The sequence below is a fragment of the Dromiciops gliroides genome, chromosome 3, assembly GCF_019393635.1.
Source record: "Dromiciops gliroides isolate mDroGli1 chromosome 3, mDroGli1.pri, whole genome shotgun sequence".
Taxonomy (NCBI): Eukaryota; Metazoa; Chordata; class Mammalia; order Microbiotheria; family Microbiotheriidae; genus Dromiciops; species Dromiciops gliroides.
Window position 1 is genome coordinate 458,807,837 of NC_057863.1, and position 21,493 is coordinate 458,829,329.

The 21,493-nt window shown below is 35.1% G+C and overlaps 1 protein-coding gene across 11 annotated transcripts in view; it reads right to left on the reverse strand.

Moving 5' to 3' along the window:
• PKP4 (plakophilin 4) overlaps positions 1–21,493 on the reverse strand; it is a 247,843-nt gene that overhangs the window by 89,924 nt on the left and 136,426 nt on the right. Inside the window, exon 3 of one of the 11 annotated variants that reach the window (XM_043991470.1) lies at positions 390–473. The exons of the other annotated variants lie outside the window; for them this stretch is intronic. The gene's annotated coding sequence lies outside the window, so the exon portion shown is untranslated. The remainder of the gene's footprint in view (positions 1–389; positions 474–21,493) is intronic. 11 annotated transcript variants of the gene reach the window in all.

Below are 21,493 nucleotides of genomic sequence, written 5' to 3' on the forward strand. Positions count from 1 at the left end.
GATACCAGCAAGCAACTATATAGGCCACTCTGTACCTGGAGCCAGGCTATATGGATTCAGCTTGGATTGAACCTGGGTCCTGAAACTACATACCAGCTCAAGAAATATGGCCGATAGAGCATGGTCCATGTCTGAATCCAGGTATTGGGTAAGGAACAGGAACAGAGGCTAGTGGCAGCTGTGTATATGTGAGGCTAGATATGTGTCACCAATTCAGCTATCACTACAGTTTGAAGACTACAGCCGAATAATCGGGTAAGGAGTTCAGAACAAGTGTGAGTCTGCAGTTTTGTTACTTGGATCTGAAGAGCTTCCCAGTTAGTTGATAGGATGAGTCCAGTAGCTGTATGTTCAAGTTCCAATCTGGAACAAGCTTATAGCTACGTTACCTTAAACCACAGACCAGGAGAGCAGTGATCTGCTTAGGGCATGTTGAGAGTTTGCAGGTTTCGTTCTGAGATGACCCTGAAGCCCTTAAAGAAAACAGTACTTAGTATTCAGAGAAAGAAGCAAGAGGTCCCCAGAGAATATGTCAGGACCAAACAAGGCCCCAACATTCTTCTGTAAAGTCAGTTCCTAACAGAAAAATGCCAAAATGGTAAGAAAGACTCAAAGAATAAGAGGGGAAAAAAGTCACCCATGATAATGAGCTGTTATAGAGCCAGGGATACCCAATATATAAACTTAATAACACTACAATATCAGTAAGTAAAGTCTCAAATGAAAATACAACTTGAATTCCTGAAAGAAATGAGGTGAGTTAAAAATTATTCTATAAATGAAATATCTAAAGGAAAGAATTTTTAAAAAGAAATGAGGGAGCTAGAGAAACTATTTGGAAAGAGAATTTCCAGCTTAGTACTAGAGGTTCAAAATTTTATTTAAGTAAACGATTCACTGAAAATAGAATTTATGGAAATTGAGGGGTTGCCCATCAATTGGGAAATGTCTGAATAAGTTGTGGTATATGAATGCAATGGAATACTATTTTGCTGTAAGAAACGATGAGCAGACAGATTTCAGAGAAACCTGGAAGGACTTGCATGAATTGATGATGAGTGAGATGAGCAGAACCAGAACACTGTACACAGTATCATCAACATTATATGTTGATCAACTGTGATAGACTTGATTCTTCTCAGCAATATAATGGTACAAGATAGTTCCAAAAGACTCATGATGGAAAATGCTCTCCAAATCCAGAAAAAAAAAATTGTGGAATATGGATGCAGATTGAACCATACTATTTCTTTTGTTTATGGTGCTGTTTTTCTTTTTTGAGGTTTTTCCTTTTTGCTCTGATTCTTCTTTCACAGCAAGACTAATGCAGAAATTTATTTAATGTGACTGTACATATATAACATATACCAGATTACTTACTGTTTTAGGGAGGGGGGAGGGAGAAAAATTTGAAATCTTATAAAATCTTATCTAGAAAGCAGAACAAGGAAAAGTTAAATGAGTTAGGAGAAATAACTATTCTACTTAGGGACTTTACCCATGTTACGTTTAGGCAAATCTATTAAAAAAGAAAGAAGTTAAAGATCTGAATAGGATTTTATAAAGATTAGGTATGAAAGGACTTGACAAATGGGAATTAACGGAGAACATTTATCCACTTTAAATGCAACTTTTACATAACAAAACAAAACAAACAAAAAAAAGAAAGAAAAAAACTGACCGAGTTTTAAGGTATAAATATCATGGGGGGAAAAACAGCAATAAAATACTGTATTTGGTAAAGTCCTGTGGAAAAAAGAATTAAAAATTGGAGAGTAAATGATGTAATCAAAAGGAATTGGTGGATAAAAGAGTTACAGAAATAAGAGCTAACTGATAAAAAATGACAACGAGATGATAAACTACCAAATTTTCTGGGATGAAGCCAAATAGCCCATAGGGGAAAATTTATATCTCTAAACACTTTCATTAACAAAAGAAACACCAGATCAATGAAATGGGAATGCAATGAAAAGAAAAAGACCTAGAAAAACAAATATATTGAAAAAAAAATTTAAAGACAAAATAGAAATTCTGAAAATCAAAGAACTCAACAAAATTGTACTTAAGAAAACACAACTCAAAAATCAAACTTGGAGTTGTTTTTTTGAGGGGAAGAAGCGAAGTAAAATAAACTATTAATTTGATTTAAAAAGAAAAACAAGCAATCTATGTATCAAAAAGGAAAAACAGAATTCACAACAAATGAAGAAAAAAATTTTCAAAACCTGTTTTGCCCAACTAAATGCCAATAAAACCAACATAAACCAAGTGGATTTACAAAAATAAACTATCCAGACTTTTAAAAAGATACTTTAAATAACTCAATCTTGGAAAAAGAAATTATCCAATCATGAGCTGGCAAAGAAAAACCTCTAAGATCTGATAGATTTACAAGCAAATTCTATCAGTCAGAGAACAATTAATTCCAATATTACATAAATTCTTAGCAACAATAAGAATAGAAGGGTTTCTACCACATTCCTTTGATGATAAAAATATAGTCTTGCCACCTAAGCCTTGAAGTGTCATAGGACATAAAGAAAACTATAGACAAATAATCCTAATAAAGAGATGGAAAAAGATCAAATAAAATATTAGAAAATAGGCTATAGCAACATATTAAAAAAAGGTTCTACAATGAGTATGCAGGGCTGCCTCAGTATTAGAAAAACCATAAACATAGTAGACAAAATTTTAAAAAGAAAAGAAAAATCATGTTTATATCAAAAGCTGCAGAAAAGTTTTAAAAAGGATAATACAATACCCATTTCTGTTAAAAGCATTAAAAAGCATATAAATAACCAGAGTTTTACCTAATATGCTAAGCAATATCTACCTAAAATATAGAGCTAGTATTCTATGTAATGGGGATAAATTGAATGTCTTTCCAATAAGAACAGAGTAAAGAAAAGATGTCTATTATCACTAATCTTATTTTATAGATGGCTAGAAATGCTAGCTATCATAATAAACAAGAAAGAGAAACTGGCAGAATAGACAAAGGTTGGCAAAGAATGAACAAAATGATCATTTTTGAAAGATATAATGGTCTTGTGTTTGTAGTTTCCATTCCTGTCCAACTCTTCATTATCCCTTGTGGGGTTTTATTGGCAAAGATACTGGAGTGATTTACCATTTTCTTTTCCAGCTCATTTATGGATGAAGAAACTGAGGCAAACAGGGTTAAATTACTTGTTCAGGGTTAAACAGCCACTAAGTGTCTGAGGCCAGATTTAACCCCAAGAAGATGAGTCTTCCTGACTCCAGGATGAGCACTCTATCCACTGTGCCACCTAACTGCTCTCTTTCTTGGACATAAGCTTAGTAGTGTTATTGATGTCAGAGTATACAATTCAGTGACTTTTTGTGTGTGGCTACAAATACTATCTAGAATGGCTGAACCAATTCATTGCGCAAAAACCTCTGTCTGTTGACCAATTCCGTTATTATTGCTTCTTAATACTCTATAAAAGATTAATTACCAAAAGGTTCATAATTGGCAACAATAAATGAATCATTTCCAATGGTAAAGTTGTCAAATGATATGAATACTTTTCAAAAGAATTATGAATTATGTGAATGATTGCTTCAAATCACTAAGAGAAACAATATCAAAACAATTCGATGGTTTTACCATACAGCAAATTAGAAAAGATGACGAAAGATGGTAATAGTCAATGTTGAAATGGAAAGACACACTAATATGTGGTTAGTGGAACCATTATTTGGTCTAACTATTCTGGTAAGCAATTTGGAACTATGTTGCAAAGGAGATTAAAATGCTTATACCCTTTTAATCTAGGAATCTCACTGCTACCACAAATAGGCAGAAAACCTATACCCAGTATCACTAATAGCATAATTAACATTATTTTTTTTTGCAGTAGTAAAGAAACTGAATAGAATGATACCGCTGTGTAAGGATTGAATATGAGGAATTCAGAAATATATAGTAAGAGTTACATGAACTCATCGGTAAATGAAGTAATAAAACCAGGAAAACAACATACATAATACCTACAATAATCTAACTGCAACAAGAAACAAAGTTGAGAAGGACATTTAATAAAATGAATGTTTCCACTCTTTTGTCTCTGGGTTTTTATGACTACTCTCTCCTGGTTCTTCTGCTTGTTTAATTCTTCCTTCTCTGGCTCTTTGCTGGCTCTTCATCCACATCAGACCCAGACCTTGGAGTTTCTCCAGGGTTTTGCCCTAAGCCCTTGTCTGCCCACCCCGTACACTATTCTCAATGCGGGGATCTCATTAGCTCCTAGGTTTTAGAATCATTAGAATCAAGAGAGAAGACAGGATCAAGGAAAAGAGGGTGATCAACAGGATTATAGGTTGCAGAGAGATCAAGAAGGATGAGGATTGAGAAAAGGCCATTGGACTTGGAAGTGAAGTGATTATTAGTGACTTTGAAGTGTGAGAATTGGAATGACACCTCCTGCTGGGAGGGATATTGTGAACTCTGTCCTGAAAAGAAACCGTGTGACCTTAGCCTCTGGAAGTGACCTTTCTGGGGTTTTGAAGGCCAGATAAGTGTCAGGAAGTTTGCCAGTGCTACCAACCAATTAGCTTGGAGCTGTGTGTGTGTTTCCTGTTTCACAGGAAGCTTCTGGGAGGAGCTAGGCCTTTTGTTGCTGGAGGAGGGCTTGGCGGCAGAGACAGACAGGATAGGGAGAGCAGGCAAATCTCATGCTTTATCCACGTGTTTCCCTTTACTAACCCCTAATATACTTTAATAAATATTTAATGTCTGAAGATTGGTGCTATACGTTTTCTAATTTAAGGTGACCACTCATTAGATTTTAGACATCATAGCTAGAATTTTAGGCCCTTACAATATGTATGCATGCGTGTGTGTACATACACACACACATTCAAGAATTCTGATAAATCATAACATAAATCTGACCACCGTAAATCATGTTATACCTTTTCTCCAAAAAGGAACATTAATTAGTGGTTGCATGACCTTTTCCTCCTTCATAATCCTTGACCAGTTTATGTAAATCTACAAGTAGAGCTGCTCAGTATGAGACCAAAGCGATGCCACAAAGACATGATGAAAATGTTTATAGTTAACAATTCACTATCCTAGAATCTATTTAATTTGTTAAAATACCATAAAAGGGTTATGATATTAATTGTAGAATCATAAAAAATAATTACCAGGTATAAAAACATTTCTCAGAACTACTGAATGGGGCACAAAACCGTTTCCTGACTGTTTTTGCCTTCTTGAGATAAGTAGAGCAAGTAAAGGTAGAAACTGGATAGCTGCCTTGCTTTGGTAAATATGTACAGAACACAACCTTTTTTCCCGTTTATAGTGACTTACCATCATTATTTTGAAGACAGATTATCTCTATCAATTAATGTAGGATTTGAGAAAATGGATGGAATAGATGCTGATTTGAAGACAATCTACAAGCTGGTTTTTATTGCATAAATTACTACTATTAGCTTGTTTTTTGGGGGGAGGGTAGAAAGAGATAATCTGACATTCTTCTAAAAGTAGAGTGCATACATATTGCTAAATTGAAGTTCTATGCTTTGCCTGCAGTCCTTTGAAGTGGGGAAACTCTTGAATAAATCAATAATTGTTCAGCAAATAACGCACCACGTAGACCTGGAAGGAGCCATAAAGACCATCTAAAAAAGCAAAACAAAACAAACAAAAAGAACCCTCAAAACTAAAGTCAACAAACTTGGTGTCAGACAATGGGTATCAATGATAACTGTAGGTGTCGTTTAAGCTCACTGAAGGGAAGGTGTCTTATGTATCCACACCAGTGTTTAACAAGGTGGCTTGCACAAAGTACATGCTTAATGAATGTTTACTGAATTGAACTGAATTTACCTGAAGATCTACTAATGATCAGGTAAATGAAATTGATACAAAATTCATAAGTAACATTTACTTTTTAAAAAATTTTTTTAACATTTACTTTAAAATGTAGCACATTTTGTAATTTTTATGAGCTATTATGTTAATCATTAATTTAAAATTCATTAAGTACAAAAACTAATAATTATTTTTCCAAATTAGCAATGCATCTGATGTAAATAGTTCAGTGTTTTTAAGACCAACGTTACATATTGCCTCATGTCAGTTGCTTATTTAGGGGTTGACTGCAAAGAAGATAATAATGGATATACATTACTACTTGACAAAATTTTAAAAATATGAGATGGATAAAGGACCAATACAAATACTTTCTAAATGTTAAGCAGTTATTTTAACTTCTCTCTCTCTCTCTTTTTTTGTGGGCAATGAGGGTTAAGTGACTTGCCCAGGGTCACACAGCTAGTAAGTGTCCAGTGTCTGAGGCCAGATTTGAACTCGGGTACTCCTGACTCCAGGGCTAGTGCTTTATCCACTGCTCCACCTACCTGCCCCAAGCAGTTATTTTAAATATAAGCAAAATAATGAAAGTATAAATAAAAAATGACACTAAAATTTCTTTGCTTTCTAGATCTAATAAGAATACCTTAGAGAGGATAATTTTTAAAAAACCAGTTTATTCCAATTCCGATTAGGCAATTTAATGAATAATAAAGAATCTAAAGAGATCTATAACTGGAAGATCAAGTCCAATAATCATAATCTTAAATTAACTACATTTAGTCAGTCTTCATCCTGGTCTCTGTACAAATATTTCATTACTAAAATTAAGGACAAAATAAATTACATCATAATTAAAACCATTCTAAGAGTCAACCTGGCCATTTAAATGAGTGGCATATGAATGCTATACAGCAAGTAAAGAAGTAAGAAAAATGGCTTCTTTTTTTTCTTTTTACCAAGGAGTTGACAATTTTCCATTCTATCTGTGCTATCATCATATTTTTATCTAACTCTTTCCATTGTCTAGACCTGATCTAGGGCTCCTTGAAAGCCCTACTAGTGACAGAAATAAATCAAATGTGAACTTAATCAAAAGAATGAAGAATTAGAGCAGCAAAGGGGAGTTGACAGTTTATATGGCTCTGGATAATTCCCTTACTATTTGTGGAAGAGAGCGAGATGAAGTTATCACAATGATTCCTTCTAAGACTAGGGTTTTATGACTTTTTAATCTATATTGGATAAAGCCCAGAATTTCCAGCCATGTCAATGCACTCATTTATACTTATAGTTACAAAACTGCAGCGTGGTTTAAAGATTCATAATGAGATAGAAATCAAAATATTTCCATATTTTTTGGCATCTGTGTTTCTCCTTTTGATCACTGTCTTTTTCCTTTTGTTGCCTACAGAATTTTGTTTCTTCCTTTTTCTTCCTCTCACATTTTATTTGTTTGACCCATCTATATCTGATAATCACCCATGATAAAAACTTATTATTTTATTATCTTATTCACTAATTAAATTATACAATCCTTATTCATTTTTAAAAGTGTAGAATATATCATAACCATCTCAATAAAAAGCAACAAATTAAAATTTTACATTATATTTCTTGATTTATTTTGCATTTCTGTGGTTCAGTAGAAAAAAATTCCTATTGGTCAATTCTATTGTTTCAGACTAAGAATTTCAAAGGAATTACTGAAAAGTTAGTAATTTAGTATATAGAATTTTCATGTTATTCTGCCATATAGGTATCTATTAAAATAAAAACCAAAATACTCAACCTTACTTAGAAGTATGTGTAAACATACAAATCACAAAGCTAAAACATTCCTTTACCACTCCTAGATTTTCAGATATTTAAAAAAAAAATAAACATTTCTATTTAAAGTTTTGAGTTCCAAATTTTATCCTTTCCTCTTCTGCCCCCTCCCTGAGGTGGTAAGCAATCAGATATAGGTTATACATGTGCAATTATTTCTTACACAAGAAAACTTGAATAATGGGAAAAAAGGAGTGAAAAATAGCATGCTTCAATCTGTGTTCAATCAATATCAGTTCTTTTTTTGGAGGGAGATAGTATGCTTATTAATCCTTTGAGATAGTCTTGGATCATTGTATTGCTGAGAGTAGTTAAGTCATTCACAGTTCTTCATTGAACAATATTGCTGTCACTGTGCACAATGTTCTCCTGGTTCACTTCACTATACATCAGTTCATACAATTCTTTCCAGGCCTTTTGTCAGATTTTTTTGGGAGGGGGGGAGGGGCCGGGGAGGCAGGGCAATGAGGGTTAAATGACTCGCCCAGTGTCACAGCTAGTAAGTGTCAAGTATCTGAAGTGGAATTTGAACTCAGGTACTCCTGAATCCAGGGCTGGAGCTTTATCCACTGCGCCACCTAGCTGCCCAGGTCAGAGATTTTTAATCTTTGTTCTTTTGACTATTTTGCAATGACTGGCCTGATTGTTCTAATTGGAACTAGAAACTGAAGACATTATTTTGAGCTTTTCTCCCTTTCAGCTTCCAAGCAAAATGCTAGATTGTCTGTTTTATCTGTTGGAGGGAGTAGAATGGTAGGAAGGGTTGCAACCCTTTAAGGTATAAGAAAAATATAACAAAGAGCAACACAATTAGTTGTTATTTTAAAATAAGGTCAAATCCAACTGGAAAGACATCCACTGCCAGAGAAAAGGTATTTTGTGGTTAGGTAGGCATTAACTGTTTTTGGTTTTTTTGTTTGTTTGTTTTTTTAGTGAGGCAATTGGGGTTAAGTGACTTGCCCAGGGTCACACAGCTAATAAGTGTTAAGTGTCTGAGGCCAGATTTGAACTCAGGTACTCCTGACTCCAGGGCCGGTGCTCTATCCACTGTGCCACATAGCTGCCCCAGGCATTAACTGTTTAAGTTCATTAGATGTTACTGAGTAGCAAATGTCACACAGTAGCACAATGAGCTCCTCAATGGCATGAAAAAGCTCTAAAAGTTCTCATAAGTCGTTTATCTGAGAAAGGCATTGATTATATGTACAAATATTCCTCTATAAAAATGAAGTGCAACACAGCTACAGTGAGACCAAGAACTTTAGTAAGTTAAGCTCAAAGTTACAACTGTTCAGTTAAAGAATGTTTTGAATTAACCATCAAATTATCAAACAGGACATGCAAAGAACAGCTTTTTAATGTTTGATAACAGTAATGAAACCCTTATTTGAAAATCCTTGCTGGAAAAAAACTGATTCATTTAATAGATTCCATTATACAAATTTCCTTTGAAATGTTACAGAATGCTTTAATTAAAAAAAAATAAACCAGAAGATGCATTCTGACGTGTTGTTTTAATGAATTTTCTTCCATGAACTGCTAAAAAAAAAGAACAATGGGGGAAAAAATCCTTTAGATATAGTATGAGTGGAAATGAAAATGTCTTAAATTTTTCTTTACAAACCACAATCAAAAAACCCTTCTAAAAGTGAAATAGGAAAAAGTTTAAAAATAGTTTTTTACTCTATTTGTGTAATTGCAAACTTCAAGGGCAAAATCAAATACTACCTTAAGCCCAAATATATACATACAAAATGCAAAAATTTCCAATTGAACTGACAACTCACATAGTTAAAAATAACAAACACTCTACAATACCATATAATTCTGGCCAGGTACACAATAATAGTAGCTTCTGAAAGTCATTACTAAAATGGCATTATGATTTTTTTTTACATAACATACAAAATTCTAAAACAGAAATCAAAGACAAATTATTGGTGCTTAATTTAAAATAAAAACCTATAAAAGCCAAAAGTCCTTGAAAAAATATCAAACTCTTTATTCCTTTAAGTCATCTCTCTTATTGAAGCTCCCAGTAAACAAAAAGAACCAAAACTTTCATGGAAGTCAGAATGACTTTGTGCCCACAAAATATGAACAACAACAGATTTTCCCCCTTCATTAATTATGACCACTTACTATTTTAAAAAATGATTGCAATGACATAAGGACCTGTTTCTACTCATGCCCACCTACTCTACAACATATAGTTTGTTGCTTGGTACACAGAAAACTTGCTTATGATCAGATAGCCAGTTTATAACAAAGTCTTGAACCTAGGTCTTATTAACTCTGAGGTATTCCCTCTCTACTACGTCAGGATAGCAATTACGATATTTGATTCTGTAGGAAAAACAAATGTACAATGTTTTCTATATGTATGTCTGTGTCTCTGTGTACACATACAAACTCACCCACCAGAATTAAAATCATGAGTTTACATTATAGTATGGCATTTTTATAAATTATTTTATTACAAATTCAATCAGTAAGCATTTTACAAAGACAATCTCATTTGTTATACTTAATTTTGTATTTCATGCTGCCCTTGTATGAAAAAAATTCTGTTTATTCCATTGTCTCCTGGAGAAAAAGCTGAGCTATCCTATCATCCATTCAACTTCTAAAAGTACCTACATTCCTTAGATAAAACATGACACAAGACACACATTAAGAGGAACAAGACCTAAGTTAATGTTTCCAGATATTCTAAAAAGGAACTATATGTACAGCACTCAAAATAAAAGAGTTAAAAGTAAACTGAAAAAATGTGAAGAGGGCACATAACTGTCTGGTATGACTGAAAGTTGGCTTACCCAAAGAAAGTATCTTCTGGGAGTTGAAAGAACCTGCAGAAATATGATTGGTGCAAGGGGACCAGAAATGATCAAATATCCTGATTTTTTCCAAAAAGAGATGTTTTTTTACTCCCCTATCTATTCCTACCTTATTTTTGGAACTCCCTCTACTCTACTCTGAATGGCCAGCTCTTCTTAGAGCTCACAATGCCATGGCAAGCTCTAGTCAAACTCCAATCTAGTTATATTCTTGCCCTCTGGGTACTTGTACTCCTTAGTGATCCTTCCCACTCCTCATGCCCCAATTTTTTCCTAGTCTGGAACCATAATCAAATCAATAGTGCTATTGCTGCTAGAAAGGTTGCACATATCTATTCCCCTAAGGATTCAGTCAGTCAAATTGTATTAAAAGCTTAACATGCACCGAGTACCATACAAAGAAAAGCAAAAATAGTCCCTGCTCTCAAGGAGCTCACAGTCTAATGTACAACATGCAAATAACTATGTACAAATAAGATATATACAGGATAAACTGTAGATAATCTCAAAGGGTAGCCATTAGCATTAATGGAGACCAGTATAGGATTCTCATAAAGTTGAGGCAATAACTGATACCTGAAGTTAGCCAGAGAAACAAGGAGGCAACAATGAAGGAGTGTTCCAGGCAGTGAACACCAATGAAAATGCTTGGTGCATAGGGGCAGCTAGATGGCACAGTGGATAAAGCACTGAACCTGGATTCAGGAGGACCTGAGTTGAAATCCAGCCTCAGACGCTTGACACTTACTAGCTGGGTGACCCTGGACAAGTCACTTAACCCTCATGGCCCTGCTCCCCAAAAAAGTAGCATGAAAATGCTTGGTGTAGGGTGATGGAGTGTTGTATTTGAGGAGTAAAGACACTGGTGTTTCTTGATCCCCAACTATGTTAAGGGGAGTAAGGTGTACAGAAGTCAAGAAAGGTAGGAAGCAGTCAGGATAGAAAGGGCTTTAAAAGTCAAAGTATTTTATGTTTGATAGTGGAGATAATAGGGAGCCAATGGAATTTACTGAATAGGGGGATGATATGGTGAGATCTGTGTTTTATTAAGATCTGACAGATGAGGAGAGGAAGAACTGGAGTGGGGAGAGATGCAAAGGCAGGAGGATCAACCAGAAGGTTATTGTAATAGTCCATGTGTGAAAGTGATGAGGGTTTGCACAAGGGTGACTGCTATGTCAGAGGAAAGATGGGATTATAAGTGAGAGATGTTATAAAGGTAGAAAACAAAAGTATTGCCAAATGATTGAATGGGAAAGATGAGAGAAAGTGAGTAGCTAAGGATGCCTATGTTGTAAGCCTAGGTGACTGGGAGGCTGGGGATACTCTCAACAGTAATAGGGAAGTTAAGAAGAAAGGACAAGGGGCAGCTAGATGGCGCAGTGGTTAAAGCACTGGCCCTGGATTCTGGAGTACCTGAGTTCAAATCTGGCCTCAGACACTTGACACTTACTAGCTGTGTGACCCTGGGCAAGTCACTTAACCCCCATTGCCTGCAAAAAAAAAAAAAAAAGAAGAAGAAGAAAGGACAGTTTGCAGGGGAGAGGGAGACAATGAATTCAGTTCAAGATGCCTATAAGACAACCAGTTTAATTCGTTTGCTTTAGTTGGAAATTTTAGACAAGAAGTCAGCAGAGAGTTTAGAGCTGGATAAGTAGATCTGATATTCATTGACATAGAGATGATAACTGAGTTGATGAGGTCACAAAATGAAATATAGTATAGAGAGAAGAGAATAAAGACCAGGACTTCATAGTGCTTTGAGGGAACCTGAAGGTTAGTGAGTATGACGTGTATGACGATCCACCAAAGTGGATTGAGAAGCAATCAGATAGGTAGGAGAATACGGATAGGGTAATTTCTTGGGAAAACAGGAAGAAAAGGGTATTAAGGAAAAAGTGATCAACAGTGTCAAAGGCTGCAGAGAAGTCAAAAAAGATGAGGATTGAGAAAATAATATTAGATCTCGCAACTAAAAGATCACAAATGCCTTTGAAGAGAGCAATTTCAGTTGAGTAATGAGGTCAGTAAGAAAATAAAGAAGTGAGAGGAAATCTTTGTAAACAGCCTTCTCACAGAGAACATTTAAAAAAAGAGGAAAGGTATGGTATGATAGCTAGCTGGGATGTTTTTTTTTCTGAATATAAGGATGAGTGATATCTTTTGTATGGAGTAGGAAAACAAACAGTAGAAAGGGAAAGACAGAAGTCTCTGGTAGAATAGAACAGAATACAATATAATGAAGAATATAAGTGAGAGAGTGGGGATGATAGTGAGACAATCTGCTGGAGAAGACAGGATGGAATGCGAATCGCTTGTGAAGTCAGAAGGGTTTGTTTTAGCAAGGAAAATGGGTACTTCTTTATATGAGACAGGGGAGATGGCAGATAGTGACAGATAGTATCTGGGAAATGTGAGATGAGGAACAGGGCAGAAGAGGGGGCACTTGATAATGGTGGATAAATTAAGGGAGGTGAAAAAAGGACTGTTCTGATGCACTGAGAGACAGCTGAGATTAAATAACATAAATTTGCAGTAGACTTAGCACAGTTTCTCCAGTTTCTTTTGGTAGCATGTAAATAGAAATGAAGATAGTTGATGGTGGGAATGATCAAAGGCTGCTAAAGCTTAGCGGGATAGGACTGGTGATAGGAAAAGGATTATAAGTGATAATAATTCCAATTATAACTGAAAAGTTATATACTATCATCTTTATAATTTGGTGTATTTAAGGTAGACACGCATAATCTGCATCAGCAGAGGAAATAGTAACATGAATGAAATCACAGTTCTTTTTACAAAGGATATTTATATAAAATAGTATGATCAATATTTTAGTATTAGCTATGTAGATGTGTAGGTAAATGATTTACTATTTTCTTAGCAGGATATATGCTACTGGTTCATAAAGTAATGACTATTTTAGAACAAAACTTCTTAACTTGTTGGTTGCGACTCCAAATGGGATCATATAACTGAATGTGGGGGTTATGAAAAACTTGGCAACAATAAAAAGGTACATAGACCTATATACACAGGATCATGTAAAATTTTTGTGGGCAAAGAAGGGTTGTGAGTGGAAAAAGTATAAAAAGTCCTGTTCTACAACATCACACACCCAGGTAAAGTTAATTAAAGCATGGCAACATTTTCACTGAAAATCTGAATCCATTCCCATTAATTCTGTACACGCATCCTTGAAAATGATCATGTCCAGAAACTGCTTTAGCTGTTTTTCTGTTACATCACCCCACCTAATTCACATACTTAACTTTTTAATGAATGAAAAGCTTATTTTAATCAGTGTGAATATTTCTTATGTTTTTCTCTTTCATTCTAGGTCCACATTCATTACAGATACTAAGGGCTTTAGGATCTATTTAGAATATTATTATTATATCTGCATAGTGAACAAAGAAAGAAAAAAATTAGTTGAAAAACACAGATCATAATCTCTTAATAATAAAAGTGAGCCAGAGTTTTCTAGTGCCTAAGCAAATGCTTGAAAATTTCATTACCTTTTCCATGAAGGTTCTATTTACTAAATTGCCACTTAAGTATGCACATAGTTCAATGGTTTACCATGGCATAATAATCTCTTACTTAAATATGCCACATGTAAATTTATTTATTTATTTTAGTGAGGCAATTGGGGTTAAGTGACTTGCCCAGGGTCACACAGCTAGTTAAGTATTAAGTGTCTGAAGCCGGATTGGAACTCATGTACTCCTGACTCCAGGGCTGGTGCTCTATCCACTGCGCCATCTAGCTGCCGACCACATGTAAATTTCAAAACCTTGATAGCCCTTGATCACCACTTTCAGTGGCCAGAAATGGAAACTTAAGATAGAGTCCTTGCCCGAGATTTGGGAAGTATCCCATTTGTTGTTTTTAAGAGATCAGTCCTTCTTGTTTCAAATCTCTTACATGATTCCTTCTGTGACATAACAGCTTACTTTGTGATATTACAGAAATGACTTGAATGTCTTTAAAAGTCCTTGGGATGGATGAAATTAGATTAACACATCCAAGTGAAAGCAGAAGGGAAAGACACCTGACAGTTTCATTTATCCATCAAGTTCTCTCCATTCTCTTTCTCTCTCTCTTTTTTTCTGGGTGAATTACTGTTGTGAGCTCATTATAGTCAATATATCTGATCAGGAGAGAGACTAAACAAGTCTCAGGTGACTTCACCATAGCAACAAGCTTGCCATGAATTCTTCTGGGAACATAATTTCACACAAGTATTTGATTGCCTATTCACACTTTTGATTACAACACACAAGGCTGTTAAACTAAATGGTACATGCATTAGTATATTGAAGAAACTTTTTTAAAAAACCCAAAGTGCCTTACAGGAATATATTTTTCACAACTACATGTTTTTTGTATATAACCCATCTTACTTTCTCTTTACTTGGGACACATGGTAGAGTAATACCATGAACTATAATAACGAAGTTATTACCTTTAGAAACTACTATACATTAAAATTACTATTTATTCTTTTAGTAAAATTCCTTACTCAGATCATAACAGATTTTGAACAAGCCACTCCTAAAATGTTATTCAGAAGCTGGTATCATGCTATGCTGAATTAAGTTATGAGTTGTCAAAATAATTCTCACTTTTACAGTAGCTTATCACTTTTCTAGGCCATTTAATTCAATTGGTTTTTGTAGGTTCTAGAGGGAGCAGATTTAATTTGCATCAAAGTCAGCTATATCTACACTTCAAAAGAAAAATTCAGTTCCACAGCCATAGACTGCAGAACTGGAGTCATCTAATAAATGTATGTCACTGATCAAAAGGGGAAAGTAAGGAGATCAGGTACATATGGCTTTGTAAAAACCATCAAATACCACTGGAAAAATTACACCAAGCACAGATTCAGATGAGGATGAATTAGGAGCATCATCTTCATACATGACAGATAGAAAACATTATCAAAATATACATTCTATCCTGGAGAAACAAAGTATATAGAACACTTGAATGATTTTCATAAATAATTTTTCAATTGTCAAGTTAATACGAGGTGAAATAAAATGAATATAACCATTTTTTATGCATTTGGCTTTGCAATATACTCTGTGATATTTCTGCAGTAAATTTACTTCTCTAATTATATTTTACTTCAATTTTAGAATCAGTTAACATTTCTTGAACACATACACCCCTGCTGAGAAGTTGAAGTGTCCAGGCAGACTGCTAGGCAAAAAGAAATGGGGACTGAGTATTATAACAATCAAATAGGAACCAATTCAATAAGATCACACTTAAAACATCATATACATTATAAAATATGGATATATATGGATGTGTAAAATTATATGTGGATACAATAAATTTATCTCTTTACTTTCATTTTTTACTCACCATTTCTTAGTACATAAAATCCTAAAACTCTGAGGAAGTGCTATGAACTTAGTAAAGTATGAATTACAAAAATATGCCAGTATATACTAGACACTAGACGATAGGTACAGCATGTAGATGGTTTATTTATTTCTTAATATTACATGCAGTGTTCTGAAAAGATGATTTGTGCTAATAAGGTCTGCTCACAAGGCTCTTCAGCTAACTTGAAAAATATATTTTGTTTTTCCTTACAAATATATTTATTCAGGGAAAGGATAAAAATTCCTATAATACTGAAATTATGTAAATAAAAGACTTAAAAACTCAGAATTAATACAATGTCCAACCACAGTTAAAGAGGAATGATGATGAAATATGTTACTCATGTCCTAAGAGGGGTAAAAGACAAAAGACCAATAAAAGACATAAATCTATGGATATACAAACTATACTTTGCTTGATTATGCATTTGTTATACAGGGTTTGTTTTTCTTTTCTCCTTCCAATGTAGGGGGGGAGGGAGAGAGGGACCAGGGACAGAGTAGCCAAAAAACTAATAAAACAAACAAAAGAAAAGTGGGGAGGGAGGGGGCAGTGTCATGGGACCATTAAAAAATTTACCGGGGGGGGGGGGGTGGGGCTAGGTGGCACAGTGGATAAAGCACTGGCCCTGGATTCAGGAGTACCTGGGTTCAAATCTGGCCTCAGACACTTGACACTTACTAGCTGTGTGACCCTGGGCAAGTCACTTAACCCCCATTGCCCCCCCCACCCCCCGGGCAAAAGAACAAAATTCATTGGGGCAGCTAGGTGGCACAGTGGATAGAGCACCAGCCTTGGAGTCAGGAGGACCTGAGTTCAAATCTGGCCTCAGACACTCAACACTTACTAGCTGTGTGACCCTGGGCAAGTCACTTAACCCCAATTGTCGTCCCCCCCCCAAAATTACTGTGAATAGAGGCAAGGCCAGAAGGAATCATAGATGAGGACATAATAGAAATTAGTATAACAGAAAAAGAGGAATGTATTGAAACTATGTATGCAAATGCTTTTTATTTAAATATGGATTTTTTAAAAAGAAAAAGAAAAATTATGAAAATAAAAAATAATCCTAACCAGAGTAAAATAGTATCAAATACATACATAAAAAATATCAAAACATATATTCTATTCTAATCTTACAACTAAATTACTCTCAAATAGCAAATTGGATATAGAAGTTAAAAGATGAAAGAATTCTTTACATTTGAAAGGTGGTTTGAGAACTCAGGAGACGTGCCAATTTCATTATAAATATACAATGTTGGTGGTGGTGGTGGTGGTAGAAGCCAAGATAGCGGAGGAAAGGCAGTAACTTTTCAGAGCTTCCCACACAATCACGAAACAAAAAACCCCACTTCCAAATAATGCCATAAGATAATTCCTGGAGCAGCAGAACCCACAAGAGGATGGCATGATATCATTTTCCAGCCAAAGAAAGACAGGTTAGAAGATCAGTGGGAAAGGTCTATTGTACCAGGGTGAGAGCAAAGCAAAGCCTTGTGGCCTTGATGACACAAATTCAGCCCCAGGCTAGCTGTACCAGAGAGAGAGAGAGACCTCCAAAGACTCTGAATTGGCTGCAGCAGTGGCTTCTTCTGGAACTAAGCTCATGGTCAAGAGAGGTAGAGGAAAAAATGGAAAGAGAAATGAGAGTGATGCAAGAAAGGCATGGAAAAAAGTCAACAGCTTGAAAAGCCAAAAGGAAAAGCTCTCTGAAGAAAATAATTGCTTAAGAATTATGATTGAACAAATGGAAGTTAATGATTTTATGAGAAATCAAGACACAATAAAGCAAATCCAAATGAATGAAAAAAATAGAGGGCAATGTGAAATATCTCCCTGGGAAATAGATCCAGTAGAGAATTTGAAAATTATTGGACTATCTGAAAACCATGATCAAAAAAAAGAGCTTAGATATCATCTTCCAAGAGATTGTCTGGGAAAGTTGTCCTGACATTCTAAAAGCAGAAGGTAAAATAGAAATTTAAAGAATCTACTGGTCCCCTCCTGAAAGAGATCCCAAAAGGAAAACCTCCACAAATATTATAGCCAAATTCCAGAGCTCCCAGGTCAAAGAGAAAATACTGCAAGCAGCCAGAAAGAAACAATTCAAGTGGAGCCACAGTCAAGATAACACAAAATCTGGCAGTTTCTACATTAAAAAATTGGAAGGTGTGGAATATGATATTCCAGAGGGCAAAGGAATTGGGATTACAACCAAAAATCATCTACCCAGCAAAATTGAGTATAATCTTTCAGGGAAAAAATGGGACTTCAATGAAAAAGAGGACTTTCAGGCATTTGTGATGAAAAGACCTGAACTGAATGGAAAATTTGACTTTCAAATACAAGGAAAAAGGAATCATGAAGGAGGTTAAAAGGTTAAACTGTTTACATTCCTACATGGGATGATGATAATTCTAACTCATAAGAACTTTCTCAGTATTAGGGCAGCTGAAAGGCATAAATTTAGACAGAGAGCATAGGTGAGAATTGATTATGAAGGGATGATATATGTAAAGCATTTCTTTTTTATCATCATCTTTTTTTTGGTGGGGCAGTCAGGGTAGGTTGGCATGCCCAGGGTCAAGCAGCCTTGTGAATGCCTCGTGTCTGAGGCTGGATTTGGGCTTGGGTCCTCCTGGGTCCAGGGCAGTTGCTTTGTCCACTGTGCCATCCAGCTGCCCCACGATGAAATCTTTAAAATAAAATTATGGGGTGAGAGGATTGCACTGGGAGAAAGGGAAAGGGAGAGGTGGAATATGGAGTAAAATATTTCACATTACAGAAGCAAGAAAAAGCTAATGGAGTAGAGGGGGAGATGGGGGAGAGCAGGGGATTGAATGAGCCTCAGAATTGGCTCAAAGAGGAAATAACATACACATTCAAGTGGGTATAGTAATATATCTTGCCCTGTAGGGAAGTTGGGGGAAAGGGGATAAGGAGGGAGAGGTGAAGGAAGGGAGCACAGATTCGGGGAGGGGCAGTCAGAAGCAAAACATTTTTGAGAAGGGAAAGGGTAAAAGAAGATAGAAAATAGAGTCAATATCATAGGGAGCGAATAGGATGGAGGGAAACAGTTAGCAATAGTAAGGGGAAAAATTTGAAGCAGAGACAAGAGCAATGTAAGATGATGATGATGATGGTACTTACTTTGCTGGGTTATTGTGAAGAAAATTCTTTGTCAGGTATAAGATACTATATAAATGTTAGCTATTATTGTTGTTGCCATAATCGACCTAATGGGTCTTGTGTAAGGAAATCTCTCTTTGAAGTACTATATAAATATAGTTTACTATATTTAAAAAAAGAAAAAGAGCAAGATGCTATCAGAAAAGCCTGGAAAGACTTATATGAGCTGATACAAAGTGAAATGTATTGTATACAAAATAATAGCAATATTGTAAGATGATCCGCTGCAAATGACTTAGTTATTTTCAGCAATGCAATGACCCAAGATGATTCTGAAGGACTTATGAAAAATGTAATCCATCTGCAGAGAAAGAACTGATGGTATCTGAATATAGGTGGACATATATTTTGTTGTTGTTTTTCCTAAAGTTTTTTTTTGTCTGCTATGTTTGCATGACTGCACATGTATAACATATTGAATTGCTGGAGTTCTTAAGGGAAGGATAGGGAGGAAGAAAATTTGGAAAACAAAGTTTCAAAAATCGATGTTACAATTTATTTTTACATGGAAGGTAGGGAAAATCTGAAATAAATAAATAAATAAAGATTTAAATAGGCGATCAAGCACTTACAGAGCACATGAATAGATCAAGACTTTGATAGGTTGTGTTCTGAAAAAAAAAATTATTTGTGTACTTGCCATATTGACTGACCAATGACTATAACATGACAGAAGAAACTGATTTACAGATGTCATAAAATCCCAGGAACAAAGCCCATTGCTTTTTATTTTTCTTTGGCATTACCCATTTATAACCATGTTTAAAATCCTGAAACATCAAAAGTGAAATTGAGTTTAGAGCCTAATGTAAAATTGCAAATTGAGCATAAGTGATTAAGTGGAAGTCTACCAAGCTTCAGATAATGGCCAAGAAATTTTGGATTTACCTAGAAGTATGGGAAATTTCACATATACACATATATACATGCTTAAGTCAAACCCAAATGCAGCATTTTCAGCAATATAGTTTTTAAAAATTACCCACTAACACCTGGAATCATTTTCCCACACTACCATATAGGATCTATAATCTCATTGATGTATTCTCTTCTATGTTGTACTATTGTCCATACCTGATCGTCTTCTGCCATGTTTATCCATGATTTTTTCCAGGGAGTCCACCCATTGTGTGTGTGGGATTCCCACACATTCAACATTGTCTGCATATCAATGGATCATGCAAGTTCTCAGTTATCCATAGCATTCATGACATCACCAGCCTACCATCCTTTGTTTTTCCTGTGTAATCCTTTACTTAAAATGTTTTGCAGCCAGGTTATATCCTCTATGTGCCTATTCATTGCTATTTGGTGATTCTCAACTTCATTTCTTTGGACAATGTAGTTGTTCTATGACTCAAGCCAGACAGCATTATTGGTAGAATATTGATGCTAACAATGGCCATTGCATTAGGGAGAAGGTTATTTTAATTTGTAAACATATTACATTACATTACAGGATGCACTTCTGGTAGTGCCATAAACTTTCCCTGATTGATACATTTCAACTAAAGTAAGAGAACTGTAAATAAAAAGCTAACAGTATTAAAATCATCTCAATTCAACAGAAGAAGCAGCAGAAAATAATCAGAAAAATGTAAAAAGCTTCTTGCCATTTCTAATGATCAAGGACTACCGGCAGCCCATTTTCCAGCCAATAAATGTCTGTGGCTTAAATTTTTATAAAAATAAGACTAGACAGTTGCAGCTGAAAGTATCCCATCACAGTGAAACCCATTGTATTCCCTGAAAAGAAAAGTCATTTCCACTATTAGGATAAAGCATATTTACTTTAGTAATAAAGTACATAGTTTATAAGTGAATACTTCGTAGGATCCAGCAAGTTGTATGTATTACATTCTACAAGATGGCAATTTGGGAAACTAAAATTTTTAGTGATTTTTTTGCCATAAATGGCAAAAGTGTAATGTCTTCCTTGTCTTCTCTACCTCTGCCCCCAAATATCTGCGTGTTGACATATTGAGAAAATCTATAGAACCAGACAGGGCCAAAGAGAATGAATAAAAGAAGGAGCATCATTTCACACGACCCTGTTATTGTGGGGCCCCTGTAAACTATGGCTACTATAACTCATTTGAAGGGCTAAGATTTCTAATATTTGTGATTTGTAGGATATTTTTGCTTCTCAGAGTTTTCATAACTGCACAAGCCATCCTCCTTCCAGGAATGTAAATGAATTTGTATTCTTCACTAAATAAGGTCTACAATCCCATATACATTTATTTGTATTTATATAAATAACTAAAGCTTCCTTGTTGGAATCCTTGTGAATTTACTCAGTTTATTGGCCCTCCTTCCCTAAGAGAATCAGGGCTGACATTCTTATGTACAATCCCCAAGGAAAAGCTAT